We start from the raw sequence: 21,578 nt of genomic DNA, 5'->3' as shown, positions 1-21,578 counted from the left end.
TGTAAGATAAATTTTTCAAATATTTTAAAGTTTCTATTAAATATTTAAAAATTATACATCAACTGGGGTCTTAAGATGGCCAATTCAATGCAGGTGAGAAGTGCTGCTCCCATGGAAACAGGCCGAGATTTTGACTAAATCAACATAATTTGAACAGATCTTTGTAAGGAAGATACTGACTGTGGATGTAAAGATGTGGACAGTGAGGCTGAAGAGGGAGGAAGCTGGAAACTCTGTGTGGGGTAACTGAATGCTAGGGCTGCTTCCTGGCCTCAAACAGTGTCTGAGGAAGGGGTAAGTGAAGAGTCTTCGAGCCTGGGGACCTCACACCTGCCATGGACATTTGAGTTGGTAGGTGGATGTCTTCAGAGATTTGACAGAGACAGAGCTGCAGCAGGAATGGCACCAGGAATCTTTGTGTTAGGGACAGCTTTGGCGAAGCCTAACCCACCAAGGGCTGCCTGTCTCCCTTTGACAGGCTCCCCTAGCTAACCACTGGGGAGAAAGCAGGGCCACCTTCCCTGTGGGACTGAGGCACATCTGTCCTACAGGACACCTGCCTGTCAGCCCCTCCCAGGGCTCCGACCTGGCCACCCTGCAGAAGCCTGTCCACAGCATAGCTCCACTCCCAGCCTGGGTGCTTTGTGCCACCTAAGTGCATTCTGGAAACCTGGGAGCCCTTCAGATCCTATAGCACACCTGGGACCCAGTCCCAAGGATCTGGAGGAGGGAGCTGCAGACAGGTTCTGGTACACCAGGGCCATGGCCCATGGCTCAGGATTATCTAGCCAGGATCTGTGCCCTGCACTCAAGTTGGGGAGGAGCCCACACTATCAGAGAACCGAGAAAAGTGAATTGCACAGGTTCACAGGTTGACCTAGAACCTAGATGTGCCTCCTTCCACAGGGCAGGTCCATTAAGGATGTGGTCTGTTTCCCTACTGGACCTCTGTTCAAGGGAGCCGTGAGGCCGAAACATCAAATTAAAAATAAATAAATAAATGGAATTGGTGGCCAAGTGCCAGTGATCAGAGGTGGCGCCCCCAACTCCTGGGGTGGACCTGGTGAGGAGGTCACCTCTCTCCCCCTTTGCATAGCTGCAAATCCAAGGATCCACAAAGGAGCCATGCTGCTAAATAAGAGCCTGTCTACCATCCATTGCTCTCAAGCACTATCTACCAACCAGAGCCCAAACTACAACAACGAAAAAGTCACTCTGCTAATTCTCCCTGTGGATAAACCAAAGGCAAGAATTCAACAAAGACCCTGAACAGAGCCTTAGCCCTCTGAAAACTTCCAGAAACAAAGCCAACTGACTATACTGGATTTCCATCACAGTTAAAGGAATACCAGCCTTCCCAGATGGGAAAATATCAGCATAAGAACTCTGGTAGTTCAGAAAGCCAGAGTGTCCCCTTGCCTCCAAATAGGCCCACTAGGTTCCCAGCAATGGTTATCAGTCTGAAATGTCTGAAATGACAGACATGGAATTCAGAATCTGGATGGTTAGGAAGCTTATCAAGATCAGGAGAAAGCTGAAACTCAATCCAAGGAAGCAAAGCAATTCAGTAAAATGATTCAAGAGTTGAAAGACTAAGAAGCCATTTTAAGAGAGACCCAAATTGAGTTTCTTGAGCTGAAAAAGTCACTATGAGAATTTCAAAATACAGTCAGAAGTATTAAGAGCAGAATAGACCAAGGAGAGAAAAAAAAATCTCAGAGCTTGAGGACAGGTAATTGAGTTAACTCGTTCAGACAAAAATAAAGAGAAAAGAATCAAGAAAAATGAACAAAACCTCTTAGAAATATGCAATTATGCAGAGACCAAATCTATGACTCATTGGCATTCTTGAGAGAGAGAAATAATAAACAACTTGGAAAATATATTTGAGGACATAGTCCATGAAAATTTCCCTAATTTCACTAGAGAGGTTGACCTGCAAATCCAAGAAATATAGAGGACCCTAGCCAGATACTATACAAGACAACCATGCCCAAGGCACATCGTCATCAGATTCCCTAAAGTCAACACAAAAGAAAAAAGTCTTAAAGGCAGACAGAAAGATGGGGCAGATAACTTACAAAGGGAATCCATCAGGCTTACAGCAGAACTTTCAGCAGAAACCTTATAAGCCAGAAGAATTGGGGGCCTATTTTTAGCAACTTAAAGAAAAAAAATTCCAACCAAGGATTTCATATGCTGCCAAACTAAGCTTCTTAAGTGAAGATGAAATAAAATCCTACTCAGAAAGCAAATTCTGAGGGAATATATTTAAACTAGACCAGACTTACAAGAGATTCCCAGAAGTGGACCTGGTCGGGGGGTCCTAAGGTCCTCAGGTCCCTGGTGAGGGGGACATATTGAGGTAGTGCTAAACATAGAATTGAAAGAGCCTGTTACCACAAAAACACACCTCAGCACATAGTCCACAAGTACTATAAAGCAACTGCATTATTAAGTCTACATAACGGCCAGCTAAAAAAATGATGACAAAATGAAAATCACTCATATCAATAGTAACCTTGAATATAAATGGGATTAAGGCACACTTAAAAGACACAGAGTAGAAAGCCTAATAAAAAGACAAGCCCCAAATGTCAGATTTCTTTAAGAAACCCATCTCACATATAATAACACCAACAGGCTCAAAGTAAAAGAATGGAGAAAATTCTACCATGCAAACTGAAAGGAAAAAAGAGCAGGAGTCACTATACTTATATCAAATAAAACAGACTTTAAATCAATAATTAAGAAGGAGAGTAAAAGGCATTACATAATGGTAAAGGGTACAAAACAACAAGAAGCCTTAACTATTCTAAATATATATGCACCCAGCACTGGAGCACACAGATTCATAAAACAAGTTCTTCTTGTTCAATGAAAAAACTTAGACAACCACAAAATAATAGTGAGAGGCTTGAACATCCTACCCACAGTGTTAAATCATCAGGGCAGAAAGTTAACAAAGAAACTCTGGATTTAAACTTGACACTTCACTAACTGGACCTCGGACAGCTACAGAACACTCCACCCAGCAACCAAAAAATATACATTTTTCTCATCTGCACACAGAATATATTCTAAGACCAACCACATGCTTGATCATAAAAAGTCTCAATAAATTCAAAATGATTGAAGTCATACCAAGCACATTCTTGAATCACAGTACAATAATAGCAGAAATCAATATCAACATCTCCCCAAACTATACAAATACATGAAATTAAATAACTTACTCCCGAATAACTCCTGGGTCACCATCAAAATTAAGGCAGAAATAAAAAAAATTATTTTAAATTAATGAAAATAGGGACAAAACTTACCAAAATCTCTGTATACAGCCAAGGCAGTGTTAAGAGGAAAGTCTGTAGCCCTAAATGTCCTCATCAAGAAGTTAGAAGAATCTCAAATTAACAATTTAACTTTGGAAAGGAAGAAACCAGGGCAACTAAGGGGAAGGAACTAGTGGGGAGAAAAATCCCAAAGCTAGCAAAAGAATAATAAATCACTGAAATTGGAGAAGAACTTAATGAAATCAATGTGTAAAAATCCATACAAAAGATTGATAAAACCAAGACTTGGTTTTCAAAAAAACAAATAAGATTGATAGGCCACTAGTTTAACAAAGAAAAAGAAAGAGATGACCCAGGAAAGCACAACCGGAAATGAAAAAGCTGTTTTTTATCAACATCACAACTGATCCCACAGAAATACAAAATATCCTCAGAAACTATTATGAATAACTCTAAGCACACAAATTCGAAAATCTAGAGGAAATGGATACTTTCTGTAAGTACACAATTTTCCAAGACTGAATCAAGAAGGGACTGTTACCCTGAATAGACTAATGTCAACTTCTGAAATGGAATCAGTAATGAAAAACCTACCAACCAAAAAACACTCTGGACCAGTTGGTTTCCCAGCTGAACTCTTCTACACTGAAAGCGACCCTGCACAAAACTATTCCAAAAAATCAAGGAGGAAGGGCTTCTTCCTAACCATTCTTTGAAGCCAGTATCAGCCAGATATGCAAACCTGGATGTAAAAAAAGAAACCCTCAGCCCAATATTCCTGATGAACGTAGACAGAAAAATCTTCAAAAAAGAAAAAATACTAGCAAACCAAATCCAGCAGCACATAAAAAAGTTAATACATCACAATTAGGAAGGCTTTATTCCTGGGATACAGGGCTGTTTCAACATATGCAAATCAATAAATGTGCTTCACCACATAAACAGAATTAAAAGCAAAAACCACATAATCATCTCATTAGACATAGAGAAAGCCTTTGATAAATCCCTTCATGGTAAAAACCCTCAACAGACTCAGCATCAAAGGAACATACCACAAAATAATAAGATCCATCTATGACAAACCCATGGACAATATCTTACTCAACTTGCAAAAGCTCTAACAATTTTCCTTGAGAACTGGGGTAAAACAAGGATGCCCACTGTCAGCACTCCTGTTCAATCTAGTCCTGGAAGTCCTAGTTCAAGCATTCAGGAAAGAGAAAGAAATAAAGGGAATCCAAATAGGAAAAGAAGAAGTCAAACTATTTCCCTTTGCTGACCATATGATTCTATACCTAGAAAATCCTGAAGATTCTGCCAAACGATACCTAAGACTGATGAATGACTTTAATAAAATTTCAAGATACAAAATCAATGTACAAAAATTAGTAGAATTTCTGTACACAAATAATGTTTAGGCTGAGCATCAAATCAAGAACATATTCCCATTTACAATAGTCAAAAGGAAAATGAAATATTTAGGAATACAGCTAACCAAGGAGGTAAAAGATCTCTACAAGAAGAACACAAAACACTACTGAAATAAGTAAAAGATAACCCAAATCAATAGAAAAGCATTTCATGCTCATGGATTGGAAAAAACACTATTGTTAAAATGGCCATACTGCCTGAAGCAATTTACAGATTGAATACTATTCCTATCAAACTACTAATGTTATTCTTCAGATCATTAGAAACACTATTATAACATTCACATGGAACCAAAAAAGAGCCCAAATAGCTAGAGGAATCCTAAGCAAAAAGAACAAAGCTGGACGCATCACACAACCTGACTTCAAATTACTCTATAAGGGTAGAGTGACCAAAACAGCAGGGCACCGTACAAAAGCAGATGCGTAAACCAATGGAGCAGAATAGAGAACCCAGAAATGAAGTCGCAAACCCACAACCCTTGACAAATCTGACAGAAGCAAGCAATGGGGAAGGACTCTCTACTCAATATTTGGTGCTAGAATATCTGGCTAGCCATACGTCAAAGAGTAAAACTGGACCCCTACTTTTCACCATATACAAAAATTAACTCAAAACGAATCAACTATTTAAATGTAAGACTTCCACTATAAAAATCCTGAAGATAACCTAGGAAATAACTCTTCTCAACAGTGGCCTTAGTAAAGAATTTATGGCTAAGTCTTGAAAAGCAATTGTAACATAACCAAAAGTAGACACGTGGGACTTAAACCAAAGAGCTTCTGTACAGCAAAAGAAACTTGTAGCAGAGCAAACAACCTGCAGAATAGGAGAAGTTATTCACAAACCATTCTTTCAACAAAAGTCTAATAACCAGTATTGATATAGTTTAGCTCTGTGTCCCCACCCATATCTTGTAATCCCCATATGTCGAAGGAAGGACTTACTGGGAAGTGACTGGATCCCAGGGGCAGCTCCTTAATGACTGTTCTCATAATAGTGAGTTCTCACGAGATATCATGGTTTAGAAGTGTGTGGCTGACAGTGTGGTGGCTTACACCACATCTGTAATCCCAGCACTTTGGGTGGCCGAGGCAGGCAGATCACCTGAAGTCAGGAGTTCAAGAACAGCCTGGCCAACATGGTGAAACCCCCATCTTTACAAAAATTAGCCAGTCATGTTAACAAGTGCCTGTAATCCCAGCTACCCAGAAGGCTGAGGTGGGAGAATCAACTGAACCCAGGAGGCAGAGTCCGCAGTGAGCCGAGATCGCACCATTGCACTTCAGCCTGGGTGACCGAGGAAGACTCCATCTCAAAAAAAAAAAGTGTGTGGCTTTCTTTCTCTCTCTCTCTCTCTCTCTCTCTCTCTCTCTCTCTCTCTCTCTCCTGCCACTTTGTGAAGAAGGGGCTTACTTCCCCTTCAATTTCTGCCATGATTGTAAGTTTCCTGAAGCCTCTCCAGCAATGCAGAACTGTGATTTAATTAAAACTTTTTTCTTTCTAAATTACCCAGTCTCAGGTGGTTCTTTATAGCAGTGTGTGAATGGGCTAATACAAGCATCTATAGAGAATTAAACAAATCAACAAGCAAAAGACATTTAGCCTATTAAAAATGTGCAAATCACATGAAGAGATACTTCTCAAAAGAAGATATACAAGTGGCCACTGAACATATGAAAAAATGCTCATCATTACTAATCATCACAGAAATGCAAATTAATACAATGATATACCACCTCACATCAGTCAAAATGACTATTATTAAAAAGTCAAGGAATAACGGATGCTGGTGAGGCTTCAGAGAAAAGGAAATACTATATACTGTTGATGAGAATGTAAACTAGTCCAGCCACTGTAGAAAACAGTCTGGAGATTTTACAACGAACTTAAATACACCTACCATTTGACCCGGCAATTTCACTACTGGGTATGTACCCAAAGGAAAATAAATCATTCTACCAAAAAGACACATATACTCATATGTTCATTGTTGCACTATTCACAATAGCTAAGACATGAAATCAACTGATGTGCCCATCAACATAGATTGGTACATAGACACTCTGGAATACTATACAGCCATAACAAAAATGAGCTCATGCCCTCTGCAGCAACATGGATATAGTTGTGGGCCATAATCCTAAGTGAACTAACTTAGGAATAGAAAAACCAAATACTACATATTCTCACTTAGAAGTGAAAACTAAACATTGAGCATACATGGACATTAATACAAGAATGATAGACACTGCAGAATACTCGACAGAGAGAGCGGGAGTGGGTCATAGGTTGGAAAATCACCTATCTGATACTATGCTCACTATCTGAGTGATAGGATCTGTATTAGTCCATTTTCACACTGTTATAAAGAACTACCTGATACTGGATAATTTAAAAAGGTCTAATTGACTTACAGTTCCACATTGCTGGGGAGGCCTCAGGAAACTTAGAATCATGGTGGAAGGTAAAGGGGAAGGAAGCACCTTCTTCACAAGGTGGCAGGAGAGAGAGAGAGATTTAAAGTGAAGGAAACCACACACCTTTAAACCATCATAACTCATGAGAACTCACGAGAACAGCATGGGGGAATCCACCCCCATTATCCAATCACCTCCCACGAGGTCCCTCCCTCTATGTGGGGATTACAATTTGAGGTGAGATTTGGTTGGGAACACAGAGCCAAACCATACCAGGGGCCGTACCCCAAAACTCAGCATTACACAGTATTCCCATGGTAACAAACCTATACATGTACCCCCAATCTAAAATAAAAGTTGAAATTAAAATATACATATGTGAAAAAGAATGTATATATACACTTAAAGTTTCATAAAATACTTTTATATGTGATAATTTTAATGTTAAATTTAATAATTGAATATTAAATGTGGTTAATGTTTAACATATAATTTCTTGTCAGAAATTTTCTTTATATATTAGTATGTACTCTCAAAAGAGAAGCATAAGATGTGTGAGGCAACCATGTCTCTTTATTAAGTGTCTTAAAATTTTGCTTGTTTGGGATTCTGTCTTTTCTTAAAAATTGTTTTAATCAATGTTAAAATAGTTTGAATTAATAAATCAGACTTAACTCTCTAACAATTTTTTAAAAAGTTTTCTCTGATGTTACCAAACTTGAGCAATAAAACTACTGTTCTCCAGGTTACTAATGGCCTAGTTTCTTTTGCTAAATAAAAAGTGTATAAGAAAAATCACAATCTTATTTTACTTTTCAGCAGAATTTTACCTTGTTGATGGTTCTTAGACTTCTTTTAAAAATTACAATATTAACATCAGAAATGAAAACAATTCAAATAATGTTAAAGTGTCTGAACTAGCAATCAGGAAACATCATCTTATTCTTCCCACTCACCGTATATAATTATAGTAAGCAGTGCACATGGACAAAGTCTATGAACTTTGAGATATGTGTTTACACATATTCAAATGCACCAAGTCAATAGAAATGTTAAAAGTGTTCAAAATAAGTTAATGAAGACATAGCTTTTATAAAACATAAAAGAACAAATGAAAAATAATCTTAATGGACAGGTAATTTGTTGACATTCCCTAAAATAAGACCTGTGTTTTTGCTTTCATGAGCTACTCCAAGATCTGGAAGTTCAGCTCTCTCTTCCAGCTTGGCTGAGTTCCTGGCAAATGCTAATTTAAGGTTAAGGCACAAACCTGCTTGTAACACAAGGGAAGCCACCAAGGACCTGCAGGCATTCTGCTACTCTGGCCCCATGGAGAAGAGCAAAATCAATTCTGCCACAGATGGTAAAAACCAAGGAATAGCCAACAAATGTTTGAAGAAAACAGCAGAATAAAAGAAAAATAAAAACCATCACATCACATGTAAGCATTTACACACAAAAAAATTATTAAAAACAGAAATTGACATTAAGATACAAGTATTTAATATTCTCAGAAATATACTTAGGTATGTAAGAAAGTGTCATGGGCAAATAAATTACACAAGAAAGGAAAGGGAGCGAGGAGAAATTGAGAGACAAAATTTAGATGTATACAAGTTGTCAACATATATTTGATGAGGATTCTTGCTGGAGAAAACAGGAGAAACAAACATCAAATAATGGAATAAATAATATAATATTTTGATCAAGTGCAAACTTATATATATATTTTCACAGCCCAGGCCTTCTGTGGGCTATCTGAAACTTCTTGGCCTAATCCAGAGAAGTGAAAATTTAAAGTTAAGATCATATATGTGTGGGTCTATTTACGGACTTTATTCTGTTTGTTGCTCTGTATTCTGTTCGCTGCTTTGTTCTTATGCCAATCCTAAATTGCCTTGATTACAACAGAAAACTATTTTTATGTTTATGATGCTGATTATTTCTCCACATTTTCCCATATGGTTCTAGGCTCTTTGTATGTCCCTTTTTTATGTGTATTATTTTGGATAATTCATGTTTTTCTTCTTAATGTGCAAGAACATTCTTTATCCTTTTCTCTATATTCCTATGTTTGCAATTGCATTTAATTTTGTTTTTGGTCTTTTATTGTTAATTTTAAAGGTTTAGAAACATTATCTGTATTTTCCTTTGTGATTCTTTTTCTCATTACTGCTATGCTTAGCTAGTTCCAGAAATCACAAACTTGCTCATTTTGCACCTACACTTTTCTAGATAAATATTTCTAGTAAAATATTTTCAGTTTTCTAGATTTTGACTAAAAACTTAGAGAATGAGACATAACAAATTTTAAAAAATCTGAATCTTGTTTGCATATGCCCTCAGACACGACCATCAAATATTTTTCCTGAGATTTTTTTCCAAAGTGAACTATAAAGTTATTTATTTTTCCCCCTCGGATCCCAGTGCTATAGGACTGTTATCCCAGAGGTGGCAAGAGTTCTTTCTCACCACATGGAAAAAAATTCATGCAAGTGTGCAGGTGGCAGCTCTGACTTTCATAGTCCTGTAACCCTGACTGCAAATTACTGCTAGTAATGAGTCACATACAGATTGTGAAAGGAAAATATCTTGGGCCCTTTCAAGCTGGGAACTGCTCAGGGCAAATCTGCCTCCCATTCTATTCAAAGTTATTCCTATGCTCACTGAGATAGATGCATATCTGATTAGCTCCTTTGGAAAGGCTAATCAGAAAGTCAAAAGGAGGCAACAGTTCATTGTCTCTCACCTATCTGTGACCTGGAAGCCCTCTTCTGGCTTCCAGTCTTCTTGCCTTTGCTTCAAGTTGTCCCGCCTTCCCAGACTGAACCAATGTACTTCTTACATATTTTGACTGATGTCTCATGTCTCCCTAAAACGTATACAACTAAGCTGTTCCCCAACCACTGTAGCACATGTCGTCAGGACTTCCTGAGGCTGTGTCACAGGCATGCATCCTTGACCTTGGCAAAAGAAACTTGCTAAATTAACTGAGACCTGTCTCAGATTTTGGGGGTTCACATTTTGGTAACCACAGGAGGATTCTGCGTGAAGATGCCACTGACCTGTGACTCTCCTATGAGTGCTTGGGACCCGCATCAGCTAACTCTGTGGCTCAAACCAATAGAACAAGTTGCGGAGGTCTTTGAGCACCTCCTCCAGTGAATCCCTAATCTCTCAAAATTTGGCCGAGATCTAAAGTTTATTTTGCTGTATAACTCCTCTTTTTTTGGAGACCTACTTGCTTCCAACAAGGAAGGCACGTCTTCCTACTTTCATGACAATGGAAGTCAGGTCTCCTTTATGGAATCTGAGCTCACTTCCAACATGGAAGAGGAGTTTTATTTTTCCCCACTTCTAGGATGGGAGAGACCAGTCTATAGCCTGAGACTCATCACAAGGCAAGTAACTGGTTTGGGATTCTGCCTTGCAAATTCTTTTTAAGCAACTAAAGTTAGCATTAACAAGCAGCTGGTGTTAATTTCTGCTTACATTTAGAACACTCAGAAATCATGTAATTTGTGTGATCATTATTAGTTTTCCTAAACTGTTTTGTTGTTTGTTTCTGGTCTTGCTGGGTTTGTGTGTGTGTGTGTTTCATTGCTTTCGCTTATCGGATCTGACCAACTCCAAACCTTCTAGCTCATTAACGTGGAAATCTTCCACTCCAAAGAAATAAGAGCACCTTGCTCCTCTCAGCCTTTTGTGGCATTCTCAGGTGACTGAGAATCGTGTGAGGGTGTCTGGGAGAAACACTCCCTCAGACAAGCCATGGCTCTAAATAAGTTCCCCTGCAGAAGAACATACTTGGTGTTTAATCTCAGATGGCAGGTACATATGAGGAGCTGACCCCTCCTGCACCTTGAGGCCCTGACACACTGTGCCAGGTAGCTGAGACATGTGTGAACCAAACAGGTTCGGGGGATCATGATCCTGAAGAGCTAGGTCTGAGAGCAGCACATTTTGGGTCCGACACACATCCCAGCTAGGTTAAATCCGAAGAGTTCCTCGGGGAACAAAGCCTTTCAAGTGGGAGGAAAATGGTCAGCAAAAGGGAAAAAGAAAAAGAGAAAAGATTTTTGATTTTGACTACTAAAGGGGCTTTACTTACATAACGAGGCCACGTTTTTGCAGTCAAACCAAACTGAAAGAGCAATGGTAGTACTGCTGAAATAGCAGCATTTTGTCCTAGCTGATATATGGTAATGAGATTTAAAAAGATGTTTATAAAAAGTTTAATGGTTAAAAGTCAACTTAACTAAAAGGATAACGTCCAAGATGTGCATGTGTATGTGTGCATGTGTGCATATTTGTATTTAAAAGGCCTTCATGGTTTTGGTTTTGTTTGTTTGAGTATTTGTTTTTCTCTTCTAAGATCTTGCTTTATTTGAGCAAAAGCTTTTATTTTTCTTATCGGTTGACTGAATTCTGTTTTCACCTGATTTATTGGCTAACATAGTTATTACAACAGAGGCTACACTTGGGTTTTTAAGGAGTAATGTAGTTTAGACACTCAGAAATGTCTTTGTTTAAAAAAAGTTTTTTTAAGTGCACTGTAAAGGCGTCTTCCTCCAGCACCACCAGACTTTTTCTCTCTGTACCTTATGATGTAAATTTTGCTATATAATTTTCACCTGAGTTGTTTCCTTTAATACGCAAATTTAAGGCTATTTAGCTACCAAATGCCTAGGGTTGTGAAACAGGTTGTCAAGGATCTAAAAGTCTCAGGAAAAATAAATGGTCTTTATGAATCTATAAAATGTACTTCCACTGACATGCCCAATACCTCTATATATTTATGTATTATGTATACAATGTCTCACTACTGAAAATATATAAAGGGATCTAATTAATTGGCTTAAAGAAAAATGAAAGCATTTAAATCAAATACTTTATTAGGAAAAAAGAAAAAACTGGTCAAATGCTTTTTCAAGTTTATGTAACTTAAGTAAAATCTTTAATAAATAAGCTAGCTTTAAAAATTAGTAGTAAAGTAATATCAGAAATGTCTGAGGAATTGCCAGCATACTTTTTTTGGCATTTATTAATCAGGCAATTTCATACTTATCCCTGCCAAATAGTATAAGGTATCAAAATTTGGCACAGGGGTTACAAAACTGTAAACCCAGTCCAAAACAGAGTGATCTTTGCTTGTGTAATTTTTAATAAATAAGATATTGATATTGGTTTAATGAAAATAGCTACTTCTTAAATTTAGTAAGATTACCATAACTTCTAATCTTGTGGCTTTAGGGAGTCTAGTTCATAGACAATAAGGAGGTTTGTTTTGGGAAAGGACTGTTATTGCTTTTGTTTCAAAGCTAAACCATAAACCAAGTTCCTCCCAAAGTCCAGAAATGAACAAGGACAGCTTGGAAGCTAGAAGCAAGATGGAGTCTGTTAGGTCATATCACTTTCACTGCCTCAGTTATATTTTTGCAATGGTAATCTATAACTTTAAATCACAACTATCACAGTTTTCATAAATAATCTAGGTAAACCATTAAAATAAAATAATTAGGTAAATGTAATAAGATAAATACTTGTAGACAAATGTCATAATTTATAATCTAAAGTTGTATTAAATTAGATATTTCATTATTTGGATATTTTCCAATCTATATTGTAGAAGAACATTCTTGCAAGAAAAATAAAAGTGTGTCCTTTTTCTTAAAAAAAAAAAAAAGTGAACAAGTATTGTCTAATTCAAAACTTATTTAAAGATTATATATAGGCTGGGCGCGGTGGCTCAAGCCTGTAATCCCAGCACTTTGGGAGGCCGAGATGGGCAGATCACGAGGTCAGGGGATCGAGACCATCCTGGCTAACACGGTGAAACCCCATCTCTACTAAAAAATACAAAAAACTAGCCGGGCGAGGTGGCAGGCGCCTGTAGTCCCAGCTACTCGGAGGCTGAGGCAGGAGAATGGCACAAACCTGGGAGGCGGAGCTTGCAGTGAGCTGAGATGCGGCCACTGCACTCCAGCCCGCGCGACAGAATGAGACTCTGTCTCAAAAAAAAAAAAAAAAGATTATTGTCTTGTTTTTCTAAGACCACCAGAGCGAGCACAAAAGAACCAGCAAGTAGGCAAAGGTCAGGCGCAAAACTGCAAGTTTATTTTAGCAACCTAAGGTGTGGAGAAGAAGTCTGTCGGCCTCCGGCAAAGAAGGCCGGCAGAGTGCCCCTCCCCCAAGCTCTTAGACGGAGTTCCCACACCCCAACAGGACTGGGAAGCTGGGAAGTCCGCCGGGCTGTGAGAAGGCCGCCTGGCTCAATGGCGGAGAGCAGCTTTTCTAGGAGTGGGAGGGCAATAGGTGGGGCATGGGCATGTCAGGGGCGTTCCGCAGGTGCGACCAGGTAAATCTTGGTCTCTTCAGATTGACATCACCTGGCGCATGCCCAGTTGGTCTGCACCCTCCCTGGGCGCCGCGCGCGCGGGAAGAGTTGGGGGTGGGGATGAAGAACCCGGAAGTGCACCATCTTGCCTCGGTTCGTCCAAACAGTCCAACCTTTTATTGATAATAGTGATAAAGGGGCGCCGTGGTCTGTCTGGCTACTTCCTGCTGTTAAGGGGCGTCGTTAAGGTCAGGGCCCATGGTTGGTATTTGGACGCACGGATGAAAAATAAAATAAGGCACAGTATTAGTATAGGAATGAGGAATGGAAGCATTTGTTGGAATATGGGCAAAACCCAGAAGGATAGTCCTGGCAAGGTTGGGGAGTATGAGATAGTTAAGAAAATTTAGTAAGTTTGAGGCGAGTGGGGGAAAGCCAAACTAATTTCCACTGATTGCTTTCGGTAGGGGCCCTTTTTAGTTGGGAATGAGGAATGAGTGTGCAAAGTACTTGTTGGCCAGGCAGCAATTAAGGATTGGAGTTTTTCGTGGAGTGGATGGCTTTTCCCTTACTCCTACTACAGAGATATTGGATGGAAGGCTAGGTCCAGAGAAGGACGGCAAAACAGAATAGGTAGCCTCGCTGTTGATTTAAAAAGTAATTGTCTTACCCGCTACCAGGAGAGTTACCCACGGCTCGGCGAGGGTGATGGGGGTCCCCGAGTCTCGGTACCTTCAGTTGTCATCGTCCAGATGTAGGAGCTGGAAGGAGCTCCCAGGATCCTGGGAAAGGGGGTCACGTAGAGGCGCGGCACCTGTTCTCAGGGTGGGGCAATCAGACTTCCAGTTTCCTCCCTGCTGGCAAGCAGGGCAGGGGGTTGCTGGTGGACAAGGGTTAGGACATTCACTGGCCTAATGTCCCAATGCCTTGCACTTATAGCAAGGCTGCGTTGGGGCTCGGGGACCTTGCGGACACCTGTTGGCATAGTGTCCTGCCTTGCCGCACTTATAGCAGGCAGGCTCCTTTTGTAGCTTTGGAGTCTGAGGGGTGTGTGCTCTCTGGCCTGGGGTTACGACTGGGCTGTAAAGCCGCTGCTAGGAGCTGAACCTTCTGTTCAAGGCAAGCTTGCCGTCTCCTCTCTGGAGCTATAGACCTTAAAGGCTAATTTAACCAGGTCTTGTGTTGGTGTCTGAGGACCATCCTCTACCTTTTGAAGTTTTTTATGAATGTCAGGAGCTGATTGAGAAATGAAATAAGACGCCAAAATGGTGGCCCCTGTGGGGGAGGCCGGATCTAACCGGGTATACTGGGTTAGAACCTCAGTCAGTTTAGGGTAGAGGTTAGGATAACCTGGAGGTCATGCCAAGTTAAGTCATAGGCCTGACAAAGGTGTCTAAATTCCTTTATGTATATGGTAGGATTAGCTGAGAAATCACTTAAACGCTTCTCAATTTTGGAAAGATCGGCCAATGAAAAAGGGACATGTACTCTGACTACCCCCTCCACCCCAGCCACCTCTCGCAAAGGTGCTAACACTGTAGGAGGGTGTGGGCAGAGATAGGGGACTCAAGACAGCCAGTTGGGGGCCCCGAAGGAGGCACGGGACTGAGTGGATTACTAGTAGATAAGGAGGAGGAAGGAGGAGTCTGGATGGGAGGAGGAGGAGTCTGGGCAGGAAGGGAGGGGGTGGGGAGAGCGGGGAGAGAGGGAGTATAGGGACGAGAGCCTAAGGCCCAAAAGCCTTGTATGTAAATTTTGGACCACTTGCCTAGCCGCTGGCAGAAATTGCTGAGGTCGATCACGCCACAGTGGAAAGGAAAATTAACCGCTTCTTCCTAAGGTCTTGCTCGAGCTGTAAGGTTTTTAAATTGGCTAGGAGGCACCCTAAGGGGGTGCTCTTTGGAAATTTGGACTGGGGGGGTTTCCCATTTGTTTCCTCTTTACCGACACACAATGGACACAATGGAAATGGAAGTGGATCTCTGCCTGGCTTCAAAGCGTCCTTTGGAACCAGCAGAGACAGACTGGAGGCTCATGGAGCCAAAGTGGAGATTACCTTCAGGCGGACGTCTCCGTCCTGCAAGGGTCTCCGAGCCACATGGTGGCTCCAAATGGACCTCGGACCTGCGCAGGATTTTGGCCGAGGGACACAATGGACACAATGGAAATGGAAGTGGATCTCTGCCTGGCTTCAAAGCGTCCTTTGGAACCAGCAGAGACAGACTGGAGGCTCATGGAGCCAAAGTGGAGAGTACCTTCAGGCGGACGTCTCCGTCCTGAAGGGGTCTCCCCGAGCCACTTGGTGGCTCCAAATGGACCTCGGACCTGCACAGGATTTCTGGCCGAGGGAGGTAAAGAGGAGACAAGGGCACTTACCCCAGAGAGGCCGTGAGAGTGAGCGAAGCGGGTCTCAGGTCCTGGTCCGTCCGTGGCGTGGAACGAGGAGGAGGAGGAGGCTCCCCGGACCCTGGGGGGCCTGAGGAGGGGTCTCCTCCCGGGTTCGGCACCATCTGTCTTGTTTTTCTAAGACCAGCCAAGCGGGCGCAAAAGAACCAGCGGGTAGGCAAGTGTAACAGCAAAACTGCACGTTTATTTTGGTAACCTAAGGTGTGCGGGAGAAGTCTGTCGGCCTCCGGGGAAGGAGGCCGGCAGAGTCCCCCTGTGGGGCTCTCGGACGGACTTCCCACAGTCCCGACATCCCGACAGGAGTGGGGCTGCAAGAAGGCCCCCGGGGCTGTGAGAAGGCCGCCTGGCTCAATGGCGGAGAGCGGCTTTTCTAGGAGTGGGAGGGCAATAGGTGGGGCATGGGCGTGTCAGGGGCGTTCCGCAGGTGCGACCAGGTAAATCTTGGTCTCTTCAGATTGACATCACCTGGCGCATGCCCAGTTGGTCTGCACCCTCCCTGGGCGCCGGCTGCATTTTCGCGCGCGCGGGAAGAGTTGGGGGTGGGGATGAAGAACCCGGAAGTGCACCATCTTGCCTCGGTTCGTCCAAACAATTATATATAAAACAAGGTAAAAAAAAAAAACCAGGAAATAAAAAAGAGATGTAAGGAAAATTACAAAAATAAAGAGATTTTGTGTGTGGTAAGAAACCTTAAAGAGAAACAATTTTATATGAGAAAGCATCTTGTATGGCAGATTTAGTCTTAGATAAAATGACTGGTTGTTTAAGAAGGAGGGATATTCAGGAAAAACCAGAAAGTCCCAAGCATGTTATGAACAGTTGGTGTAAGTCACAATAAGAGGATTTATTTTGGAAAAAAAATAAATCTTTAATATGATCAAGCTGTCATATTATTATTAAATTTTAGTTTGCTTAGAAAAAAACTGAGATAATTTTTTAAATTAAGGTTATTACATCCATGTGTCTTCCTGTATGTGCTTTTAAATTTCTTGCGACATTGAGTTACAGAACTTTGACTCCTGGATCTAAAAACGACACCAAGTCCTGCTAAATCTTAAACACTGACAGTAATTAAAGTCTCATCTTCAGGCCCTGTAGAAGATGTCAGTCAAAATAAACTGCATTCCTGAGACACAGAGCCAGAAATTAAAGCCATTTCAACTTTTCAAGGCCCAGGAACTATCACAGCAGAGGTGGGTGCATAAGATTGTAAGGGCCAATTTTGAAAGATAAAATAAGTTAAATTTCTCTATAAATTAATTATTAATGTCAAAGACACACTGATGCAAGACCAGCATATGGACGCCTGTGTCAGATTAGCAAGGTTTTCTTGAAGAACTAACCAACTCCTTAATATAAAGGTTATAAAGGTTATAAAAGGCTTAAAAAGTAATATCTTATTATCAAGATTAAATTTTATAGATTGTTACAAAATTTTGAAAAAGCAAATTTAATTGGCTTCATACTCTTTTTATTAGGACTTCATTTTTTTTTTTTTTTTTTTTTTGAGAAGGAGTCTCACTCTGTCGCCCAGGCTGGAGTGCAGTGGCATGATCTCAGCTCACTGCAACCTCTGCCTGCCAGGTTCATGCCATTCTCCTGCCTCAGCCTCCCGAGTAGCTGGGACTACAGATGCCCACCACCACGCCCAGCTAATTTTTTATGTTTTTAGTAGAGACAATTTTCACCATGTTAGTCAGGATGGTCTCGACCTCCTGACCTCATGATCTGCCTGCCTTGGCCTCCCAATTTTATTAGGACTTCTTATTTGGAAAATTAAGTCTCCTCTCTCAAAGAAGGAAGGTTTTCACTTTTTTGAAATGCTTGAGTTATCACTTTGGTTACATGAATTACTTCACAATAACCTGTAATTCTATTTTGTGGTATCAAGTGTTTTAAACCTTTTACATTTGACAAGCTTTCCAAAATCAAACTACTAATTGTGTCTTTTTCTGACCTAATTAATCCTTTAAGATATTAATTTCCCTAAAGTCCAAAAATGACATAATTTGGCTTATTTGGTATAAAAAATATACCAGAAGAATTGTCAAATAATAAATGGTGCTTCATTTTCTTTGGGCTGTATTTGTAAAATATGTTATTGGTATGTGTTCCAAAATTATGGAAAACTTCTGTTATTTTGGTATGACTTAGTGTACATTATCAGTAATAAACATAATTGTTATGTTAAAGTTATTGTGTACCACAGAGGTAATACATTTCTTTGTCAATTATGTCTTTGACTATGGGTGCCCTAAAACCTTTTTGCATCCATGGACAATTGTTGTCTTGTTTTGGTCCTCTTTAGAAGGTGATTTTATAATCAGCTATAAAACTTTAACAGGTGCTCATGAATGCAGGTTTCTGATAACTTCAAAGATTGTAACATTGGAATAGAGAAAAAATGTTCAGGACTCATGGAGAGTTAAAATGTTCATGAATATCAAGCAGAACAGAAATTAACTGCATGGACTGGACTAATCTTTGTAATTTTTTGCTTAAAATCTTTGCTGATCCTTTGTTTTGCTTTTGAGAGTCTTAAAATTTTTCTTTTGAGCTACTCACAGCTTTAAAAAATTTAGTATAGTCCTCTGAATACAATTTGGAGCTTATTTGTTTCTGTCTACCTGATTTATCCAGAATTTGGAATGTATTTGTGAGTATTCTCAACTTTGGGCAAAATAGTTATTTGCATAAGTGCAATAAAAATCTGTTTTCAGGCCAGGATTGGTGGTTAATGCCTGCAATCCCAGCACTTTGGGAGACCAAGGCAGGTGGGTCACCTGAGGTCAGGAGTTTGAGACCAGCCTGTCCAACATGGTGAAACCCCATCTCTACTAAAATACAAAAATTAGCTGGGTGTGGTGGTGGGCACCTATAATCCCAGCTACTCAGGAAGTGGAAGTGGGAGAATTGCTTGAACCCAGGAGGCGGAAGTTGCAGTGAACCGTGATCATGCCATTGCATTCCAGCCTGGGCGACAAGTGTGAAACTCCATCTCAAAACAACAAACAACAACAACAACAACAAATAATCTGTTATCATTTGTAACAGGACACAATTGGAGAAACTTATTATTTTATCAAGTTATTTTACCAAACTTGTTATTTTCCATTTAACTGGAATGGTGTGCTCTCCTTTAAGGAATCAAAATTGAGTTATGGAGCTAATAAAACCCTTGGCCTCATATTCTGTGTATGTAGTCCCTCTACAGGGTTTCTGACCTGTGCTAAGTAAAGAATGTCACCTTCTGACAGACTCAGAAGGCCCAGGTTTATCTTGGAACCTCAAGAGGAGAGGAAATTCACCCAACTCATAGATATTTGATGGCACAAATCCGTGGCTCTGCTCAGCTTTTAAAAAGTCTTATCTGAGATTCCTTCTATGGAACAAAGTTTCATTAAAGCCAATTTAAAAGTCTATGTAAAAACAATTATTTTTGCTGTAATGCATACAAATGATTAGGCCAAGTATAATAAAGAAAACCAGTCCTACCGTGATTTATCTTTAGTAAAATGGGAAACTGGAGAGAGAAAAATTATGTTTCAGAAACTATAGTATGCCTGTTGTTAGGATCTAATCTTGCCCTAATGTTTTCTCCATTTTTATTATTTCTACAGTTTGGGCTGAATTCTAATTTTTTCTTGGCTACAAGTCTTCGAAATAATGTTTTATTTTATTTCCTTCTTGTTTTCCATTTATCCTAATTGGGAGTCACTGAAAACTAACTTGTGCTTTCTTAAAGCCCTGCAAACTGAAACTAGACAACTTAAACTTCAAAAGAAAATAGCCGCAACCTATTTACATACATAAGCCACTTTCATACCTGTACTGATGTGTAGACTTCAGAGTAATGTGGCTTATATTAATTTTCCAGGATTGTTCTTTTGTTTGTTGTTGTTTTTCTCCCCGCTTCTCCCTAATTTCTCTTTATAGGATGTGAGACTTCGCAACTTGCTAAAAATGAGCTTTTGGGACCTACCTATCTAGGAATAAACCATCCTAGCAATAAGAGATCAGGTGAAACCTGAGACCAGAGACTCATTTTCTTCTAAAATGCTTTCTCCAAAAGATTTTTAAGAAGAAAAGGGGGGAAATGTGAAAGGAAAATGTCTTAGGCCCTTTCAAGCTGGGAATTGCTCAGGGCAAATCTGCCTCCCACTCTATTCAAAGTCATCCCTCTGCTCACTGAGATACAAGCATATCTGATTACCTCCTTTGGAAAGGCTAATCGGAAACTCAAAAGAATGCAACTGTTTGTTGTATCTTACCTATCTGTGACCTGGAAGCCCCCTCTCTGCTTCCAGTCTTCCTGCCTTTGCTTCAATTGTCCTGCCTTTCCACACCATACCAATGTACTTCTTACATATCTTGATTGATGTTTCATGTCTCTCTAAAATGTATAAAACTAAGCTGTGCCCCGACCACCTTGGGCACATGTCATCAGGGCTTCCTGAGGCTGTGTCATGGGGCTGATTCCTCAACCTTGGCAAAATAAACTTTCTAAAGTAACTGATGATACCTGTCTCAAATTTTCGGGGTTCACAGTATCCAGAAGTATATCTATAAAAGTTATTTGTTTTCTTCTAAATTACAATATCCACTGTATAGAGCACCATTGACATAAGTAACTCCATTGTAGAAAAAGACCTCATCTTATATTTCAAATGGCATCATATCAGTGGGACCAGATGTTTGTCTAATCAATAGAGTCTATACCCAACAAGACAGAGGTGTAAGACTGCCCTCACCAGAGGATGGAAGGATGGTAGTCCAAGACACTCCCCTTGTCCATGTTGCTATTCTTGGACTAGTTCATTAACATCTTTCCCTATACTACACGGTTTTCTTACAATGTTAAATGTTATTCTGATGTGGAAATTTTAATCTATCACATGTATATATTCATTATACTACTATGTATGGTTTGCCATATTGACTAACTTGTAGATCAGTTTGAGCCTGTGTGCTCTTGGCTGTGACTGCCAAGTGAACAGATAATACTAAGGAGAGTTGCCTCCTTGGGAACTCCATGTAGCTTGTGCCTTATATGAATAAATAAGCATCAGTAAAAGCCTGACCTTATAAAAAGATACAAACATGCATGGATCTGATTATATCTGACCTTGTACACCTCATGACATCTACAGTCAATTAACATGTCTTTTAGTCTCTGGATAGTCCTAGAAAGGAAAGGTATACACAAATACTTGACAAATGGAAAAAAAAAAATGTCTGCAACTTGGGTACATACTAATACCTTCCTTCTGTTTGTTAATTGTTTAAATTTTGCTTTGTTGTATGCAACTAAAGCATGCTATGGTATATGCATCTTCTGTTTTTTACAGTTATTTGGCTTACAATGGTTATATTTTTATTTGTTTGTTTTAGTCTACCATTCCTCAGATAATGAGAGCTCTATCTAAACATGGAATCTTTCAGTATACAAAGTTATGTATTATCCATGTCTGCAGTCTTTGAACTTCAGAGAGATAGTTACCTTCTGGCATCTAATAGATCCTCTATTGTGATTCTACTGAAATAAATCGCTTCTGCCTTTAATCATGATGCTGAACCCACATTAAATATCGGGGGTGGGATTTCCCCTGAAAATGGACCACATTTTTAAAATATAAAGCGATATAACTTTATTCACTCCTCCCTTGTCCCTTTTCTTGCCTTTTGGTTTCC

This window comes from Piliocolobus tephrosceles, chromosome 5, assembly GCF_002776525.5.
Source record: "Piliocolobus tephrosceles isolate RC106 chromosome 5, ASM277652v3, whole genome shotgun sequence".
Classification (NCBI taxonomy): Eukaryota; Metazoa; Chordata; class Mammalia; order Primates; family Cercopithecidae; genus Piliocolobus; species Piliocolobus tephrosceles.
The sequence above is the reverse complement of the archived record's forward strand: the minus strand, read 5'-3'. Positions refer to the sequence as shown.